The sequence below is a fragment of the Somniosus microcephalus genome, chromosome 14, assembly GCF_052327205.1.
Source record: "Somniosus microcephalus isolate GS21.2 chromosome 14, FLI_Smic_1.0, whole genome shotgun sequence".
NCBI classification, from domain to species: Eukaryota; Metazoa; Chordata; class Chondrichthyes; order Squaliformes; family Somniosidae; genus Somniosus; species Somniosus microcephalus.
The window spans coordinates 34741555-34755446 of record NC_141000.1 but is presented as its reverse complement, the minus strand read 5'-3'; the positions used below and the strand labels follow the sequence as shown (position 1 = coordinate 34755446).

The following is a 13892-nucleotide window of genomic DNA, read 5'->3' as shown; positions in this document are numbered from 1 at the left end:
TAACAAGTTACAATTAACTTGCAATCAGCAGTGTACTGTCATTGTGCTCTGTCTAGTTGGAAGTCTGTCGGTTTGGGCAATCGGGGCTGACCTTGACAATGGAACGCATTTCACATTCACACGGAGTAGAAGGGCTAAAGGCAGAAAACGTTTATCAAAACAGCTGGTTAACAGCGAGCAATAAGACTTGCCTGAGTGACTGCAATAATCTAAAAAGGGCTGCGCTGTTGTTCCCAGCAGGCATTGCCCTTCAGAGTCCTGTGCAGCAAAATAAAAAGGCTCCTCGTCAAGTGGCAAATGTAATTTTTCACGGGAGTATTGACCTTGTTCAGTTCCGTTTTATTCAGAAAACCTGATCAATGTCACCAAGAGGAACAAAATCTTCAGATGCGACACGGGCTCCTTCGAATGATTTACACCATAGGTAAATGTCAGAATCCATGGAAAATTAAAGCAGAAGCTGGTGTGGTTTTTAGGGCTAACTTAAAGTTAAGAAATGTAACATAACATCTAACTAATGTAATTGCATTATAAGACGCCTTGTGCTATGTATAATTGGTTATTATAATCGTTGTAAATATCAATAAGTGTTCTTGTGGTTACAAATCAGTTGCATCCCCGATTGTAATCGTTCCACCATTTGTTGCCTGGGCCCTAAGCTCTAAAATTCCCTCCCTATACCTCTCCTCCTCTCTTTCCTCCTTTAAGATGCTCCTTAAGACCTACCTCTTTGACCAAGCATTTGGTCACCTGTCCTAATACTGTATCTCTATGTTGCTCGGTGTCAAAAAGGTGCTATATAAATGCAAGTTGTTGTTGTTGTTTCCAATAGCTGTGGGATCTTATGGCCTTGTGTTCTGATAGTCTGGGAGTAATATTCCCTCTAATTTTTTATGGCGCAGCGCGGACCCTTTAAGGGCTGCACCGGCCATTCAAAATACCGTGCATACGCAGTTGTTGCATTGAAAAGCCGGCTGCACGGGTTCCCTGGAGTGGCCGCGCAGCTTAAAGGGAATATTGTCTGCGAGTGAGTTCAATTCATTGCATAACTCATGTTTATACACCTGACTAGTGCTGGAAACTCCGACCTAAGACTATATAAAACCGAAGTGTAGTCAGCCAAGGCTGAATTCAAACATTTGAGAAATCTTGAGGGTGTAAGCACCTTGCGGTTAAAATCCCACTGAGGCTATTTTCAGTGACCTGGTCCTCTATCCATTGCTTTAACTTGTTTGGACAGCAAGTTAACAACTTCTTGAACGCACATCACAATCTTACACAAGCAAATTGGCCAGTGCACAGAAAGCACTCAACGGAGTGTCATCCCCATGGCAAATATCCAACAAAACCTTGTTATCTAAGCTCTGTAGTTCAGTGTAGAAGTTACTCTTTCTCTGTGTGTCTCTCAAATAGAACCCAGAGTATTAAAATATTCAATCACAGTCTCTAGACAGAGAGAGTACATTCATTCTCAATAGGAGTCTTGCTTCCAGCTACGATTGAGGAAGCAAAACTAATATTGAAATGCTAATCTTCTTCACAAGTGATATTTCTCTTTGTAGATAACGATCTTGATTTCGGAATTGGACAAAAGCCTTGGTAAAGTACTTTCTTTGCAAGATCAGAATGATCTAGGCCAGGAAGGTTTACTGAAAAGGACGTTATTCCCACAAGCCAATTCTCCAGGAGATAAGACTTATCTCTTAAACGATAGAGGCTGTGGGCCTTACAATAGTTATTGGCTCTGGAAAGACAGACACGCCGGGGGTAGAAACTGCTGCGAGTGTGTTTCAGTGCGCAGAATGGGCGCCCAGCTCGGTGCCCGATCACTTGGCTGCGAAGATTCGCGCCCCTCCTTAGGTGCGCTGCCAGCGCCACTTGCGCTCTTTGTTGGCAGCTCGCTTAATAGGGCGATGTAAATTATGCACGTGGCTGATGCCATTTACAGGCAGCCTGCACCTCTTAAAGGGGAGGTGCGCTTTGGCTGCGGGCAACTGTCGCTGTAGATTCTGCACAATGGCCGCTGCAGCAGAAGATCTAAGGGACCCCCCCCATTTCCGGATGCTGCGCTGGGGGTTTAGGTGGAGGAGGTCAGCAGGAGGAGGAAGATATTCTAGCCACCAGCCGTATGGAAGAATTCCAGGCGAGCTTCACTGCACGAGTGGGCAGAGATAGCAGTGTGTGTGAATGCCAGAGGTATTGCCCCCTCGCAGGACATGGCTACAATGCCGATAAAAGTTTAATGACCTCACAAGGCTGGCTTAGGTAAGCCTCCTAACTCGTATCACTCATTACTCTCTGCTTAGCCTCCCATAACTGGTTGCCCCAGCACTCACAACCCTCCCCGATTACCAGCATTCTCCTTCATTCAGTGCAGTGCACATCACTCCGCCTCCTTCAGCTCTGACTGCAGCATTCTGCACCTCCTACTCCCCTCCCTATTACTTCCTTCACCCTTTAACACACTATTCTACCATGACTTGAACAGCATCAAAAGTCTCACTATTCTTAACATTGCCACATGTCCTTCTTTCTTGCAGGCCAAGTTCTCACACAGTAACAGGGAGCAAGCAGCCACAGGAGGAGGGCCACGCTTCATCCATGTGCTGTCCCAGCAGGTGACGTACATCATGGGCAGGGGGGTGAGGCTGGAGGACAAGTTCTGCAGGGTTTAAATCATCTCTTCCCTCCTTCCCTTCTCACTTAAATGTCATAATGCATCAGAAACTGCTGCTCATGGATTCAGCCATGGCTCTGTGGTAACACTCTGGCCTCGGAGTTAGGTCATGGGGTCAAGTCCCACTCCAGAGACTTGAGCACATAATCTTGGCTGACACTTCAGTGCAGTACTGAGGGAGTGCTGCATTGTCAAAGGTGCTGTTTTTCAGATGAGATGTTAAACCGAGGCCCCGTCTGCTCTCTCAGGTGGACGTAAAAGATTCCATGACACTATTTTGAGGAAGATCGGGGAGTTCTCTCCAGTGTCCTGGCCAATATTTATCCTTCAACCAAGATCACTAATACAGATTATTTGGTCATTACTACATTGCTGTTTGTGGGAGCTTGCTGTGTGCAAATTGGCTTCCACATTATAACAGTGACTACACTTCAAAAGTACTTCATTGGCTGTAAAATGCTTTGGGACATCCTGAAGTTGTGAAAGGTGTTATATAACGGGGGGGTGGCTTACCAGGGGAAGGCAGCAGCAGCCAACTTCCTGGCACCAGGGGTGGTTCTGCTGCACAGGACGGGAGGGAAAAGAGTGGGAGAGCTATAGTGATAGGGGATTCTATTGTAAGGGGAATAGATAGGTGTTTCTGTGGCCACAAACGAGACTCCAGGATGGTGTGTTGCCTCCCTGGTGCAAGGGTCAAGGATGTCTGAGCGCCTGCAGAACATTTTGGAAGGGGAGGGTGAACAGCCAGTTGTCTTGGTGCATATAGGTACCAACGATATAGGTAAAAACCGGGATGAGGTCCTAAAAGCTGAATACAGGGAGTTAGGAGGTAAATTTAAAAAATAGGACCTCAAAGGTAGTAATCTCAGGATTGCTACCAGTGCCACGTGCTAGTCAGAGTAGAAATAGAAGGATATTTCAGATGAATACATGGTAGAGGAATGGTGCAAGGGGGGAGGGATTCAAATTACTGGGACATTGGAACTGGTTCCGGGGGAGGTGGGACCAGTACAAAACAGATGGTTTCCACCTGGGCAGGGCCTGGACCGATGTTCTAGGGGGAGTGTTTGCTAGTGCTCTGGGGGAGGGTTTAAACAAAATGGCAGAGGGTTGGGAACCTGAGCGGGGAGACAGAGGAAAGGGAAACAAGGATAAAAGCAAAAGACAGGAAGGAGAAAAACAAAATGGCAGAGAAATCAAGGGTTTAAATCAAACATGGCCACAGTAAATAATAATTCTAAAAGCGTTAAAAAAAACAAGCCTGAAGGCTTTGTGTCTTAATGCGAAGAGCATTCGTAATAAGGTGGATGAATTAGCTGCGCAAATAGAGGTAAACGAATATATGATTGAGATTACGGAAACATGGCTCCAGGGTGGCCAAGGCTGGGAACTCAAAATCCAGGGGTATTCAATATTCAGGAAAGATAGGGAAAAAGGAAAAGGAGGTGGGGTAGCATTGCTGGTTAAAGAGGGGATTAACACAATTGTAAAGAAGGATATTAGCTCTGATGATGTGGAATCTGTATGGGTAGAACTGAGAAATACCAAGGGGCAAAAAACGTTAGTGGAAGTGGTATATAGACCTCCAAACAGTAATGCGGAGGTCGGGGATGGCATTAAAAGGGAAATTAGAGAAGCGTGCAATAAGGGCACAGCAGTTATCATGGGTGACTTTAATCTACATATAGATTGGGCTAACCAAATTAGCAACAATACTGTGGAGGAGGAATTCCTGGAGTGTATACGGGATGGTTTCCTGGACCAATATGTCGAGGAACCAAATAGAGATCAGGCCATCTTAGACTGGGTATTATGTAATGAGAAAGGATTAATTAGCAATCTTGTTGTGCGAGGCCCCCTGGGTCGGAGTGATCATAATATGATAGACTTCTTCATTAAGATGGAGAGTGAAGTAGTTGACTCAGAGACTAGGGTCCTGAATTTAAATAAAGGAAACTACGATGGTATGAGGCGCGAGTTGGGTAGGATTGATTGGGGAATGTCACTCAAAGTGTTGACAGTGGATAGGCAATGGCAAACATTCAAAGATCGTATGGATGAACTACAGAATTTATTCATCCCAGTTTAGCATAAAAATAAAACAAAAAAGGTGACTCAACCATGGCTAACAAGGGAAATTAGAGATAGCATAAGCTCCAAGGAGAGGACATATAAATTGGCCAGAAAAAGCAGTAAACCTGAGGATTGGGAGCAGTTTAGGATTCAACAAAGGAGGACAAAGGGATTAATTAAGAGGGGGGAAATAGAATATGAGAGTAAGCATGCAGGGAACATAAAAACTGTAAAAGCTTTTCTAGATATGTGAAGAGAAAAAGATTGGTGAAGTCAAGCGTAGGTCACTTGCAGTCAGAATCAGGGGAATTTATAATGGGGAACAAAGAAATGGCAGAACAATTAAATACATACTTTGGTTCTGTCTTCACAAAGGAGGACACAAATAACCTCGCAGAGATGTCGGGGAACATAGGGTCTAATGAAAGCGAGGAACTGATAGAAAGCAGTATTTGTAGGGAAATGGTGTTAGAGAAATTGACTGGATTGAAGGCCGATAAATCCCCAGGGCCTGATAATCTACATCCTAGGGTACTTACGGAATTGGCCCTAGAAATAGTAGATGCGTTGCTGGTCATCTTCCAAAATTCGATAGACTCTGGAACAGTACCCATAGATTGGCGGTAGCTAGTGTTACCCCACTGTTCAAAAAAGGTGGTAGAGAGAAAACGGGGAATTACAGAACGGTAAGCCTGACATCGGTATTGGGGAAAATGCTAGAGTCCATTATAAAAGATGTAATAGCAGAGCACTTGGAAAACAGTGACCGGATCGGACAAAGTCAACATGGATTTACAAAAGGTAAATCGTACTTGACTAATCTACTGGAATTTTGAGAGGATGTAACTGGTAAAATAGATAAGAGAACCAGTGGATGTGGTGTATTTGGACTTTCAGAAGGCTTTCAATAAGGTCCCGCATAAGAGATTAGCGTGTAAAGTTAAGGCACATGGGATTGGGAGCAAGGTATTGACTTGGATAGAGAACTGGTTGGCAGACAGAAAGCAAAGAGTTGGAATAAACTGCTCTTTTTCCAAGTGGCAGGCAGTGACTAGTGGGGTACCGCAGGGATCGGTCCTTGGACCCCAGCTATTCACAATATATATTAATGATCTGGATGAGGGAACTAGATGTAATATCTCCAAGTTTGCAGACAACACAAAGCTGGGTGGGCGCGTGTGCTGTGAGGAGGATGCCGAGAAACTCCAGTATGATTTGGACAGGTTGGGTGATTGGGCAGAAGCATAGCAGATGCAATATAATGTGGATAAATGCGAGGTTATCCACTTTGGTGCCAAAAACAAGGCGGCAGATTATTATCTGAATGGCAATAGATTGGGAGAAGGGGAAGTGCAACGAGACCTGGGCGTCCTTGTGCACCAGTCGCTGAAGGTAAGCATGCAGGTGCAGCAGGCAGTTAAGAAGGCAAATGGTATGTTGGCCTTTGTAGCGAGAGGGTTTGAGTACAGGAGCAAGGATGTCTTGCTGCAGTTGTACAGGGCCTTGGTGAGACCACACCTTGAGTATTGTGTGCAGTTTTGGTCGCCTTATCTGAGGAAGAATGTTCTTGCCATGGAAGGAGTGCAGCAAAGATTCACCAGGCTGATACCTGTGATGGCAGGAATGGCATATGAGGAGAGATTGGGTCGATTGGGCTTATACTCGCCAGAGTTTAGAAGAATGAGAGGGGATCTCATTGAAACTTATAAAATTCTAACAGGACTAGACAAACTAGATGCAGGAAGGATGTTCCCGATGGTCGGGGAGTCCAGAACCAGGGGTCACAGTCTAAGGATAAGGGGTAAGCCATTTAGGACAGAGATGAGGAGGAATTTCTTCACCCAGAGAGTGGTGAACCTGTGGAATTCTGTACCACAGAAGGCAGTTGAGGCCAATTCATTAAATATATTCAAGAAGGAATTAGATATATTTCTTGAGGCTAAAGGGATCAAGGGATATGGGGAGAAAGCAGGGACAGGGTACTGAATTTGGATGATCAGCCATGATCGCATTGAATGGCGGAGCAGACTCGAGTGGCCGAATGGCCTACTCCTATCTTCTTTGTTTCTATGTTTAAGTCTTTCTTTCTTTTGCTGCTGCTTGCAGAAGCCACCATCTCTCTCTCTGCTTTCCCATACCACTAAATGCTGACACTTGTCCCTTTCGTCCATTTCAGCTCCAGGCACTCCACTCAGCCATCAAGAGGTAGAAGACGACGAAGCAGGCAACACTGCACAGTACACTTTCAGACACCAGCTCAGAGACTAGTACCGCGTGTAGTTCAGGGGCAGGATAGAGGGGTCTGCACATCATAATTCACCCAGCACAAGTGCGCAGGTGCAAAGGCAGGGGGATAGGTCGGCCGAGGAAGCAGCTTACCGGAGGGAAAGCTCACATCCTAGCCCTGCTACACAGGGTACAGAGGAAGGCATCATACATAAGAAGACTGATGGCAATCCACACAGACATTGTAAGAGCAGTGAGCTGTCTGCCAGCGAGCTGGCGCGCAATGTCTGAGAACATGGAGGATTTCAACTCCAACTTGTGTGTTGTATTTGTGCATGGCATCAAGACCATGTTGTCAGCTCTATGAGCACTGCAGGAAGCCCCACAGCGATGGGGCCTCTAGTGATGGCTCCAACAGCTTCATCTTGGCTCTAGGGCCCAGCATCTCCTCAGGCTTCGAGCCTATAGGATAGCCTGGATAGGGACTTCGAGAGCCTCCCAGCATGCATGCACTCCGTTCTTTCACAGAGCAGTGGGAGTGCCGAGGCTCAGCCCCAAGAGTGGCATTAGCTCCATGTGGGAGGTACCTGCTGTCCTCTATCAGAATGACAGCCGCTTGCTCCCCCTCTAGCCTCTCAACCAGTGCTCGTGTTGGTGCCAGTTGGGCCAGATTGCCCCAGCCGAAACCAATTTGCAGCAATCTGCAGTCAGGTCCTCAATGGCCAGAGCTCCTGGAGGTCAGCCACCATGGCCATCTCAAGTGCCCTTACCAGAGGATTGGCAGCCAACCACCTCCCAAGCTATAGCCACTGGAGAACCACTTCATAGAAGCACTAGAAAAAGCAAACGGACACACAAGATGGGCACTTGGGCTTGGCACAGGGGTGATTCGTAGATACGTAGCAGTCATGTAACTATTTGTGAAATCAAGAATGGAGTCTGTTGGAAGTAAAATGGGGTCTATTGGAAGCATAATCTTAGTGCAGTAACAGGAACACACAAGTTGTACTGTTTGAGAGCATTGGCTATCAGGACTGGGTCAGATGGAAGGAGGGAGCGTTGGTGCTCTGGGAAGGGGAGATATTGTTCAGGAGAATTGTTTCTCTTTTTTTAACTATTCATCATATTTAAATGAGGCCTGGGCTTGTTGCAGGTGGCTGCCGTGGATGTCTATCGTGCGCCTGGACCAATATGGCGTCACGTGCACTTCCGCTGCTGTATTCGACACTGTCGCGCCTGTTTAGGACCCCAAAAACGCCAGAGGTGCATTGTGATTTCTCCCCCATTGAATTAGGTAGCCAAAAAATTTTTAAACAGTAAAACTCTCCTCGCAGCCTGTCGGGCTCTATGAAATAAGATAGCCTACATCAAAAAAAACAGAACCAGCTTCAGGGAAAAAAGGGCCATTTACTTAAGAAATGTAAAGTTGCATGTTAGCTTTGTAAAGAAATGTTGATTAAACCATTTTCTTTAATTAATTAGAGGCCAGAAATAAAAAGTAATAATCCTATAAAGGCCTTTCTATATTTCCAAATAAAGATAGCTACACGTCCTTTGTATACTGCACCCTCCTGGGTTTCATATGGTAAGTTTCCCAACATCTATGTGCAGGCATTTTTCACCTGTAGTCCTTTCTCTTAACTCTGAGTGCTGTACTGAGGATGGCACCTCTACAAACAGGACACATTGATGAAACACAACAGATAGTGTAGCAACCCTTTTATTCACTCGCGAATGAAAGACACTAGCTAGTTACAAAGAAATCCCTCTCAACTGGAATAAACCGACGATTCAGCTTTTCTCCAGCAACCATTCTGTTAACGCTCCAAATAAAAACATTTAGACGCACAAACTAGTTCATAAATCAAATGTCACAATGAATAGACATGTATTAATTGTGTTGAGTGTATCAAAAGATCCATAGATTTCAACTTCAACTCCATTATTAAATTATAATTCCAGCACTATGTGCCATAAGATTAAAAAATAGGGAACACTGGCATTTTAATATATTTTATTCAAGCAGAGTGAATAGAAAAAAGATTATCAGAAAAGATTAATCAGGAACAATAAAAGAACAATTTCTCGAACAGTACACGCCATGAATATTTTGAGATTTAGAAAATATTTCTAATTATCAGAAGTTTTTGCTTTCATGAGGCCAGCATAACCTAAAGAAAGAACTTGCGTTTATAAAGCACCTTTCACAACTTCAGGACATCTTAAAGCACTTTACAACAGTGACTACACTTCAAAAGTACTTCATTGGCTGTAATGTAGGAAACGCAGCAGCCAATTTGCACACAGCAAGCTCCCACAAACAGCAACGTCATAATGACCAGATCATGTTTTTAGTTATTAGTTGAGGGATATATATTGGCCAGGACACCAGGGAGAACTTCCCTGGACTTCTCTGAAATAGTGCCCTCACCCGGGAGGACAGACAATTTAACGTCTTGTCCAAAAGACAGTATCTCTGATAGTGCAGCACTCCCTCAGTACTGCACTGGAGTTTTAACCTAGATTATGTGCTCAAGTCTTTGGAGTGGCTCTTGAACCTACATACTTCTGAATCAGAGGCGCAAGTACTACCACTGAGCCATGGCCGACACCTAAATGATAGGACCTAGTGTAACACAGAACTAAAGGATGAACTGTAAGGGTAAATTAACTGTAGGACCAATACAAAACATAGAATTGAAAGTTATGGCAAATAAGGTCAATGAAGGACAGAACTATTGGACCTATAGGAGCCCAAGTAATATACAGCAGTGTAACAAAGAACACTGTGGTGAATGAACATGATATTCAGCCATTGTCAACTGAAACCATCATCCATTCCTTTGTCGTCTCCAGACTCGATTACTCCATTGCCCACTAGGACAGCCACTCCATAAGCTTCACCTTCCATAAGCTTGACCTCATCCAAAACTCTCCCATCTGTATCCTATCCGGCACCAAGTTCTGCTCGCCCATCACCTCCCATCCTCACTGACCTACATTGGTTCCTGATTCCCCCATCACCTAAATTTAAAATTCTTGTCCCTCTGTTTAAATCTCCGTTGTCCCATCCCTCCCTATCTCTGTAATCTTCTCCAGCCCTACAACCCCCTGAACTCTCCAGCCTCTTTTGCAGCACCTTCCCTTCACCCTGCCATTGGTGGCCATGCCTTCAGCAGTCTCCGTCCCAGTCTCTGAAATTCCCTCCCTCAGCCTCTCCACCTCTCACTTGCTCTTTAAGACCCTCCTTTAAATCCATCTCTTTGATCAAACCTTTGGTCGCCCCTCCTAATCTCTCCTTCTTTGGCTCAGTGTCTGTTTTCTTTGCAAAGCACCTTGGCATATTTTTCTATGTTAAAGCTGTTACATCAATACATCTTATCGATGATGATGGCATCACAGGGCCAATGTGGTGTACAACCACAAGGTTCAAAGCAGCGCTAATATATATAACCATGGAGCCATTTGTAACATAAAACCCTAGGTTAACTTAACACAGAGTAGGGAGGTCACTATTATGCAAGGGTAGACCAATAAAAGCTCGAGTCCTTCAAGGTAACTTGACAGAGTCAGAGGCACAGAAGGAGGCCATTCAGCCCATCGAGTTCCTGCCAGCTCTCCGTAGAGCAATCCAGTCAGTCCCATTCCCCCACTCTATCCCCGTAGCCCTGCAAGTTTATTTCCCTCAAGTGCCTATGCAGTCTCCCCTTGAAAACACTGATTGTCTCTGCTTCCACCACTTCCGTCAGCAGCGAGTTCCAGGTCCTCACCATTCGCTGCGTAAAAAAGTTTTTCCTCACGCCCCCCTGTATCTCTTGCCCAAAACCTTAAATCTGTGTCCCCTAGTTCTTGTACTATCAACTAGTGGGAACAGCCTTTCCCCGTCTAGCCTATCCAAACCCGTCATAATCTTGTACACCTCTATCAAATCACCCCTCAACCTCCTTTGCTCTAATGAAAACAAATCCAGCTTCTCCAACCTAAGATCCCCCATCCCCAGAACCATTCTAGTAAATCTCCTCTGCACCCTCTCAAGGGCCTTCACATCCTTCCTAAAGTGTGGTGACCAGAACTGGACGCAATACTCCAGTTGTGGCCTAACCAGCGCTTTATAAAGATTCAGCATAACTTCTCTACTTTTGTACTCAATACCTCTATCTATGAAACCCAAGATCCCATATGCTTTGCTAACCACTCTCTCAATATGTCCTGCCACCTTCAGGGACCTGTGCACATTAACTCCCAGGTCCCTCTGTCCATGCACACTCTTTAAAACTGTCTCTCCCTGTTCCTTCTGCCAAAATGCATCACCTCACACTTCTCTGTATTAAATTCCATCTGCCACTTGTCTGCCCATTCTGCTAGCCTTTCTATGTCCTGTTGCAGTCGATTGGTATCATCCTCACTGTTTGCCACATCCCCAAGTTTGGTGTCACTGGCAAATTTAGAAATTCTACTCTGTATTCCAATATCCAGGTCATGTATATATATCAAAAAAGCAGTGGCCCCAGCACTGACCCTTGGGGAACACCACTGTCTACAATCCTCCAGTCTGAAAAACAGCCATTTACCACAACTTGCTGTTTTCTATCCTTAAGCCAATTCCTTATCCAAGCTGCCACCGACCCACCCATTCCATGAGCCTCAATTTTGTTAACCAGCCTTCTATGTGGTACTTTGTCAAACACCTTCCTAAAATCCATGTAGACAACATCCACTGCATTCCCTTCATCAATCTTCCCTGTTACTTCATCAAAAAATTTAATTAGATTAGTCAAATATGATCTGCCTTTTACAAATCTGTGTTGGCTCTCCTTAATTAGCTTAAACCTCTCCAAGTGCCCGTTAATTTTTTCCTTCATTATTGTTTCTAAAACTTTACCCACCACTGATGTTAAACTGACCGGCCTGTAGTTACTAGGATTGTCCTTATGCCCTTTCTTGAACAACGGTGTCACATTTGCCACTTTCCAATCCTCGGGCACCTCCCCCGCATCTAGGGAAGATTGGAAAATTATGGCAAGCCCTTCCACTATCTCCTCCCCCAATTTCCTTAGAAACCTGGGATGCAAGCCATCTGGACTAGGCAATGTATCCACTCTAAGCATACCCAGCCTTTCTAGTACATCCTGTCTTATCAATTTTCACCCCTTCCATTGCTTCTACCTTTTCCACTTCTACCAATATACATAGGATCCCTTAACTAAAGCAACATAAAATTATGAGGCACATGAACTGCAAAGTTAATGTGACTTACAGCAATGGGACCAACATAACACAGAACCATGGCCTCACCTCCCACAAAGCCTCAGAGCCTATACAGGGAATCAGACCTGTGGGGCCAGTGTGAGACTGAATTTTCAAACCAATGCAGAGCCAATGGAAAGCAAAGAGCCAACACAGGAAAAGCAGAGTCAATGGGAGTCATTGCAACTTTGGGTGATGGTGTAAAATGGGCGATATTGAAATAGCCACTCGTTATACACCCCGTTCGATTGAAAGCCATAGAAGGGAGATTCGAGCTGGGTGTAAATTAAGCAGACAATTCAATATCACCCATTCTGCACCCGCGCCCATAGTTAAAATCACCACAAATATGACAAACTCTCGGGTCAGGTTAACATAGAACTAGACTGCCAACAGAGTTGAGGGTGGTGCAGAACAGCATAGCCTTGTGGCACAGAACTGCGAGCTCCATGGAGACAAGATGGCAATGAACTGGTGACCGCACACAGTCACAGAAACGGTGTACCATAGGAAGATGGAGTCATTGTTGCCCTGTACCACAGAGCCAATGCGATGGAAAATGGTGGGACTGACCTGACCTAGAACTAGAGACCGAACACAGATTGGGTGACCGCTTTGCGGAACACCTCCGTTCAGTCCGTAAGGGTGATCCCGAGCTTCCAGTCACCTGTCATTTTAATTCACCGCTCCATTCCCACTCGGACCTCACCATCCTTGGCCTCTTGTATTGTTCCACGGAAGCTCAACGTAAACTCAAGGAACAGCACCTCATCTTCCGATTAGGCACTCTGCAGCCTTCAATATCGAGTTCAACAATTTCAGATCATAACCTCGGCCCCTATTACACATTTTTTCTTGTAATTTTTCCACTCCTTTCCCCCCCCCCCCCCCCCTCTTTCCGTTTGTTTCTCTCTCACACCTGGCAGCTATCTCTTGCCCTGCCAGTACACTTTACACCTAATCTCAGCCTATTACCATCTCATCTAGCTCTTTTGTTTCTTTCACTTCTTTTGTCCGATCGCAGCCCTGCCTTCGATCTAATTTCTTTTCTTTCCAGTTTTGAAGAAGGGTTCGACCCGAAACGTCAACTCAAATTTCTCTTCACGGATGTTGCCTGACCTGCTGAGTTTTTCCAGCATTTTCTGTTGTTATTTTAGAACTAGAGGAACAAGGTAACATAGGACCATCAGATCCATTGATCAACATGATAGAACCAGCAAATCATTATAGATTTACGTCAATGTGGGGCACAGCAGTATAGCTAATGGAGCAGAGAATCTCTGTACTTCACGCCTTACATTCCGATTATAATAGTCTTATACTTAAGCCAATACAATAAGCTTGTGCAGAGCACCAGTTCTCAATATTCTGGGTTTTATTTTAACGACCACTTTTACTTGTGTTGAAAGTTTAAAACCTTAAGGTATTCAGCTGCTTTGTGATATCATAGGGAAACTGGCTGACATCATGAAAGAGTTGAGTTTCCTGCAGAATATACATTACAGCATTCAAAGAATGAAATGCAGGATTAGAGCTACAGTAATATGACTGTTGTTCCTTGCAATCCTACAAGTTGGTGTATGGAGATTGTACAGATACCTTTTCTGTTAAACAAGACTGAACAATTTCAGAAGGGGTGAGTTGGCATATGTTACATGCTGTGGAGGTA

General features: G+C 44.8%; 1 long non-coding RNA gene across 3 annotated transcripts in view; it reads left to right on the top strand.

Annotated features, from left to right (window-relative positions):
* The first annotated feature begins 203 nt into the window (after positions 1-203).
* Positions 204-13892, top strand: part of LOC147107440 (uncharacterized) — a 79102-nt gene continuing 65413 nt past the window's right edge. For 2 of the 3 annotated variants that reach the window (XR_015080802.1, XR_015080801.1), the window contains exons 1-2: positions 204-424; positions 2541-2618. This is a non-coding gene — a long non-coding RNA (uncharacterized LOC147107440). Of the gene's footprint in view, positions 425-2540; positions 2619-6926; positions 8212-13892 lie in introns of those variants that run through there. The other variant, XR_015080803.1, reaches the window with a different exon arrangement.